Raw genomic sequence first — 7,821 nt, forward strand, 5'->3', positions numbered from 1 at the left:
TGGAAAGATTCCTTCCTTTTGGCTCTCTAGAAACAGTGTGAATAGGATGGGGTTACCTCTTCTTTAAATGTTTTGTAAAATTTGGCAGTGAAGCCATCGGGAACTGAACTTTTCTTTATTGGGAGGTTATTTATTACTGATTCAATCTCATTGCTTGTTATAGGTCTATTCAGGCTTTCTATGTCCTCTTGAGTCAATCTTGGTGGAGTATATATGTCCAGGAATCTGTCCTTCTCATCCAGGTTTTCTGCTTTGTTGGCATATAGTCACTCATAGTATCCTCTAATGATATGATGTTTTGTATTTCTGTTATGTCTGTTGTAATGTTGCCTGATTCGTTGCAAATTTGGCTTATCTGATTCCTTTCTCTCTTCTTCTTGTTTGTTTGTTTGTTTGTTTTTTCTTGGGAGAGATTTTTGCTATAGGGCGCGTGCGCTCGCCAGACAGAGAGAGACAGAGAGACAGAAAGTGAGAAATCACCCCCCAAGGGGGATGGCCATGCTGCAATCTCTTCTCCTCCATTCTCCTCTCGGGATCTTGGGCACACACGCACACGCGCCCGGCGTGAGTTTAAGCCACTGGGTCCGGGACTCGAACCGCGGTTGACTACGTGGGAGTTCAGCGACATAGCCATTACGCTAACTGCTGGTCCCTCTCTTCTTCTTAATTAGCCTGGCTAATGGTGTGTCAATCTTGTTTATCTTTTCAAAGAACAAACTTTGGCTTTTATTTTCTGTATAGTTTGCTTATTTTCTATTTCATTTATTTCTGCTCAAATCTTTATTATGTGTTTTCTCCTGGCTTTTTTGGATTTTTTTGTTGTTCTTTTTCCCATTCCCTGAGTCATGATGTTAGGTTGTCCTTTTGCTACTTTTCCATCTTTTTCTTGTGTGCACTAATTACTATGAACTTCTCGCTTATGATTGCTTTTGCAGTATCCCATAGATTATGAAAACATGTGTATTCATTATCATTAGTTTCCATGAATCTTTTTATTTCCATCTTAATCTCTACAGTAGTCATGGAGTCATTCAGAAGTAGGTTATTTAGTTTCCATGCATTTGTATATTTTCGAGGGCTTATCCTGAGATTAATATCAAGTTTAATTCTGTTATAGTTGGAGAAGATGCTGGATATAGTTTCTATGCCTCTGAATCTGTAAAGGCTGGTTTTGCATCCTATCATGTGATCAGTCTTTGAGAAAGTACCATGAGGAGCTGAGGAAAATGTATATTTTGTGTTTTTTGGGTAGAAAGTTCTACAGATGTCTATCAAGTCCATCTGATTTATGGTATCATTTAAGTCTCATTTGAGTCTTCGCTTATTTTTTGTCTCATTGACCTGTATAAAGGATATAATGGGGTGTTGAGATCTCCAACAATTATATCATTATAGTCTATCTCTCCTTTTAGATCTAGCAGTCTTTACATATTTGGGTGCTCCTGAGTTCAGTGCATAGACATTTATAAACATTATACCTTCTTGTTGAATTAGCCCTTTTATTACTATCTAATGCCCTTCTTTGTCTTTTTTCACAGTTTTTGTCTGAAAGCCTATTTTTTCCAAAATCAGTATAACGACTCCCGCTCTCTTTTGGTTTCCATTTGCTTGGAATACCTTTTTCCAGCCCGTCACTTTTAGTCTATGTATGTCTTTACCCATGAGATGGGTTTATTGTAGGCAGTAGATGGAGGGTTTATGATTTTTAATCCATTCAGATAGTCTATGCCTCTTGATTGGAGAATTTAATCCATTGACATTCAATGTCATTATTGATATTTACATACTTGTCCCTACCATTAAGTTGGCCATATTCCTGGTCATTTTTTGTTCTCTTATTGCTGTCTGTGTCTTTAGTTTTCTTTATATAGTACTCCTTCCAGAATTTCTTGAAGAGCTGGTCTGGTGTTGGTAAATTCTATCAGGTTTTGTTTATCTGAGAACATTTTTTTTTCTTTTCCCATTTGAAGGATAATCTTGCCAGGTGTAGTATTCTTGGTTGAAATTATTTTTCATTTAACACTTTGAATATATTTCCCTAATCTTTCCTTGGTTGCATTGTTTCCAATAAGAGGTCCTGTGTTAGTCTGATGGGATAGCTTTTGTAAGTGATTTGATCTTTGTCTCTTGCCAATCTTAGTATCTTGTCTTTGTCATTTCAGTCAATCTAGCTATAATGTGATGTAAAGAAGATCTTCTTGGATTGATTATACTTGGGGTCCTTTGTATTTTTGGGGTCTAGATGTTTGAGTGTCCTTCTAGACTTGAAAAGTTTTCTTCTAGGATCTTGTGGAATAGCTTATCAATACCCTTATTAGTTTCTTCACCTTCTGGGATACCAATTATTTGTGTATTTGAGTGTTTCATGGTATCTAGTATTTCTCATGTATTATCCTTGGTTTTCTTGGCTGTTTTTTCAGTATTTTTGATAATTTTTTCTAGGTGATTGGTTTTGTCTTCTACTTCCAAAATTTGATCTTCTGTATGATCTAGACTGCTTTTGATATTTTTGAGGGAGGTTTTAATTCTCTGTATTATAACCTTCATGTCTAACAGTTCCATTAGATTCTTTTTTTATGGAGTCCAATTCTTCTTTCATATTGTGGAAGGACTTCTTCATCTCTTGGAGTTCAACATCTCTTTTCTCCTGCATCTCATAGAATTTTGTTACCATAAATATTCTAAATTCTAGTTCTGACATTTCAGTAATATGCTCTAAATTTTCCCTACTTAAAGATAGGTTACGTTGTTCCCTTGGTGAGAATGTACTACTTGATTCTCTCATCCTTGAGGCTCTTCTTCAATTTTTAGTCATTTGGTAATGTATTTACTTCTAGTCAATTTGTTGGAGAGGGATTCAGTGACTGTGAACTCGTGTGTTTCCCCCACTATGAAATAATTTGGTGCTATTTTCTCCCTTCTACTAAGTCCTCAAATGTGGAAATCACAAGAGGAGTTTTGCAATTGGATTTGTGAAGGGGAAATTCACTAATTTTGCATCCACTACAGTGATATGCAAAGAATTCTTCCAAACTCACAATGCTCAGATGGTTAGCTACTATGTGCCTAATCTCTAGGCAGAGAGTAGGGGCTGAGAAGTAAAACACAAAAGTAAGGTAAAGAAAAAGAGAGTAGAAAATAGAAATAGGGAGAGAAGGCAAAGAAAAAAAGAAGGAAAGTACTAGAAGAAAACGAGGAAAAAAGGGGAAAAATCACTTTGCAAAAAATGAAATTGGGATGAAAATGGAAAACCATGCAGCATGCAAGCCCACCATGCAAAGACAAAAAAAAAAAGGGCAAAGTTGGAGGTGACTAGCAGCTTTCTGTCCTAGTTGAAAAAAAAGACAGAGATTAGCAGAAGAAAGGCCCTAGGAGGGCAGATAGCTGTTTTTTCAAAAAGAGAAAAAAAATTAAAAGGGAAAAGGAGAGCAAGAGGGAGCAAAAGTTGGATACCCAGTGCTAGCCAGGACAGAAAGCTGCTATCTGTATCACTCAGGGTTCATAGACAAATTCTGACATCCTAACTGATGAGAAATTTGAACAGTGAATAGAGTCAGCCATCTCCAACTCAGCCTGTTTTTGGCCTCTGGGTTCAACTTCAGGGCTGTGAAGTTTCCCCCAACCAGTATCCCCCTTCCAGACCCAGTGCTAGCCAGGTAGGATAGCTGCTTTGTTCCCTCTTGCTCTCCTGCATCCCTTCTAACTTTTTTCCCTCTTTTTGAGAAAAACAGCTCTCTGCCCTCCTTGGGCCTTTCTCTTGTTAATCTCTGTCTTTTTTCTCACCTAGGACAGGCTATAGAATCTTACAGAGGCAGAGCAGGGGTTGGACTTTACTAATTGAGGTCAGGATGTTTCCTGAATTCCATCAGATGTGTCTGTTGGAAGGCCCCTGGAAAATTCCACCCTTTGTTCTGCCTGCAGTAAGGGTCAAGGAAAGAACAAACTTGTAAGGTTTTGCTATAGCTACAAGGTGATGATTTCTCAGAGCTTGTCCCCACATCCTCAGGGTCTCTCTCTCTAAACATGTCCTTACAGACAAGGAAGCATAAGACTTCAGCAAACTTCTGGAACCCATTTTGAGTCACAAGAGGAGTCACTTTTAGAATGAGGCAGAAAAGAGGAAGGCAGAGAGAAGAGATGGAATTGAATTCAGGCCTTCTTATGAGATGCTCATGTACTCAAGTCAATAAATTCCTTTTGCTATTCAAAGCAACTTGGGTTAAACTTTCTATCAACTTCAAACATCAGGTTTTGGAGATTTATCTAAGAACAGAGTTTATCTGTATATATTGGTAACATATAGAGAGAACTTGAGAAGAGAATGAGACGTAACCTTGAACGCCATGGCTATACCAGAAACTTGACACGAGTTATTATATTATTCCTTAAATAATTTTGAATGGTTAGAAATGCTCATTTCCATTTTATAGATAAAGAAGTTGAGGCTCAGGACAGTAAGGAACTTGCCTACAAACTTATAGCTGATAAGTGATAGAAGCAATATTTGAACTTCAATCTGACTAATACTTAAAGTGTGCTATTTTTATTAAACTACCTTGTATCACCCAGGGTTCATAGACAAATTCTGACATCCTAACTGATGAGAAATTTGAACAGTGAATAGAGTCAGTACTGGAGATGAGACCCAAAGATCCTCACCTCCTCACTTTAAAACACTAGATCTGGACCCAGCAGGTGGCTTATTGGTTAAGGCACAGGACTTCCATGTTGATGACCATTGTTCAAATACCAGACCTGGTGGCTTGAAACTCATATAAGCATGTGTGCCCAAAATCTTGAGAGGAGAGTGGAAGAGAAGGGATTGTGGCATGCCCACCCCCTGGGGGGTCATTTCTTGCTTTCTGTCTCTCTGTCTCTCTCTGCAGCTCCAGTGAGAGCACATGCTCTATAGCAAAATCTCTTTAAAAAAATTTTTTTTAAAACATAATAAAATGCTGTATTTCCCTGCTTCAGAAAAAAACACCCTTTGAGGACTTCTCTAGCTTATAACACAACTCTGTTACCTAACAAGGGGGCTTATTGCCAAATGCACACAAACACCAACCACTATGTCACTGAGTCTTGAGGCAAGAAAGAGTTTTATTGTATAGTTAGGTAGCAAGAAGCAAACCTCAGATCTTATTTCCTCAATACAAAAAGTGCTGTCATTAACAGAGAAAGAAATCCTGCCCATGTCACCAGGTAGGTCCTTAATGCAAACAAAGGACTGAAAGGGGTAAAGTTCTGATCAGTTGACTCAAAGTGCAGTCATTGTTGGTTCATGAAGTTTTCTATGCAATCATATTTGGTCTGTGTTTATGGGTCACCTATTGTAGCCAGCATTTTCCTATAACTGGAGTTGGCTTTAGGTCACTTAGCCCTTTTGAGTACATGTGTTCTACAACCAAGCTCACATTGGAACGGTAAGTACTAGGTTTTTCTCATTTAGTCTAGTGCTGGTCAGTTACACTTTCCAAACAAAACTCTTTAAACAGCATTGGTGATTTGTGAATACAGTCATTTAACAAGCTTGTGTTCCTGACAGCAGCTTGACACCATCACTACAATCTCTGGGGAGCTTGCTAAGTATGAGTAGATACAGACATACTGGCTCCAAATTCCAGTTGCACCTTCCTTCTGATCTCCTACCTCTGAATCACCAGTCCTTACAAGGCACATGAGTCTACAGCATTAAGCACTAGGTCTTCTCCAGCTGCTTCTAGCAAAATTAGTACCCCTCCCTGTACTCCATAATCAGTCCAATGAATAAATGAATGTGCTCTGTGAGTATGCAAATAATCCAATTCATTGGTTCCTTCAAGTACCTTATTTGTAATAAACTCATGAAGATGAATACAATAAAATCTTTTTGACACTGGAGCCTCTAATTGTTGTTAAGGCCCCAAGTAGAACCCAAGAGAAGACCTTGGAACTACCAAGGTTATGCCAACATGGACAGGGAAGGAAAATTTCTGAGTGAAAAAGATTCTCCCAACTCCTTAAAGCCAAGGCTACTATTGGTAATGATGCTTCCAAAACTCCAACTACAATCAATTAGACTTTTTCAACTCAATATTACTTTTGAGGGTCAATGAGGAAAAACACATTCTTGTAAAGCAAGTCTAAAAACTCACACAGAAGCTATATCAATCTGAGATTGTGTCACTCATATGAATAAAGTCACTCATTCATTGATTCATTCATTTATTTATTCAGTATTTACTGCAAGCCAAGTATGTCATTAGGCACAGAGACATACTGTTAGCCTTGTAGCTGTGTAGTGGTTTAAAGTATGTACAGTATTTTCATATTACATCATTAGAACTTTTATGAACCAGTGAGACTGTGGTCTGATAGCTAAGAAAGTAGGCAATGGGATCAGACAGCATGAGTTCAAAAAATGACTCCACCTAGTTGCTACATGCGATTTGAAAAAAGTCACGTGACTTCTCTGAAAGGTTCAATTTCCACATTTGTTAACCAGGGAGACAAAAAAAAAAAAAAAAAAAAAAACCCCCGGAAAAAAAAAAAAACCAAAAAAAAAAAAAAAACCCAGGGTTATTCTGATGATTAAATGAGCAAATAATCCATACATAGTGCTTGGCTATAATAAGCACTTCAAACTTGTAGCTATTATTATCCTCAACACATTCTTTTTCTTTAAGTTTATTCATCTAGTCTGAGAGAGAGAGAGACAGAGAGAGAGGCAACAACCCCCCTCCCAACAGGATCCTCATGCTGTGATCCACCCCCATCCTCAGCCAGCCTAGATCACAGGCACAGGCATGTCCCCAGCCTGCTCAGAAAGGTTCTGGGAAATTAACCCAGGACTCTTCCTGTGTGTGTCCAGCCACATGACCACTGCATACCACCTATCCCCAGAGCCTACAGATATCCTGTCTGTACAAAACCCATATCCTGGACCCAGAACTTGGTCTGGGTTTATAAACATTAGTTTTTTTATGAATGGTGAATAAAGATATTATAGCCTGTTTCAGAGCTTTCATAAAACATATATGATAGAAGAAAAAGAACAAATTCTTTCACCCAAATTTGAGGGTTGATAGTCCTTTAAATAACAAGAAAACAAAGAACCCACAAGTGCTGAATGTGAATAAGCAATTCTAAATGAATACAAAGTCAAATTAATTTTAAAATTAACAAGAGAGGTAATTTCTTCACTTCTATAACAGGTAGTTTGGACAGACCAACAAATCTGAGAATAAGATGCCTGTGAGTGTGAGTCCTCCACCCCTCAAAATTCCAAGAAAACATATCTTGGCCATTTGTTATAGGCTGCTATTCAATTGATATTCCATTGTTGTTTTCCTCTAGACTTTTGTCCCCATTGTTAAATGGAAAGAATGGATGGGAAATTTTGTATGTAAGGGTAAAATAACTTTCCACCTCTCAACCCCACAGTGAAGTTCTAGCTGGAGAAGTAGGACTTTGGAATCAAACCTATCTAGGTTCAGTTTCTCTCTCCTCCTTTGATCTTACTCTACATGCTTAGCAGCAAACAACCTAAAACTCCTGATCTGTTTCCCATTTATTAAATAAATAAACAAAAAGAGAGGGCCTAGCATATGGCGTGGTGGTTAAAGTGCTTGATTTCCACATGACCTATCAGTTCAAGTCCTGAACCCAGTAGCTTGAAAATCACAATAAATAAATTCATTAAAAATAAATAAATAGATAAATGTTTTTGAAAAGGAGAGAGAGAAAAAAATATTGTTGCTTTCTTGAGACCGTGCAGCGATTTGGACATGATGAGCTGCGCAAACACTGAACTAACTAGACTGGGCTAGCCTTGCTTTGTTC

The sequence above is a fragment of the Tupaia chinensis genome, unplaced genomic scaffold (assembly GCF_000334495.1).
Source record: "Tupaia chinensis unplaced genomic scaffold, TupChi_1.0 Scaffold000182_1, whole genome shotgun sequence".
Lineage (NCBI taxonomy): Eukaryota > Metazoa > Chordata > Mammalia > Scandentia > Tupaiidae > Tupaia > Tupaia belangeri.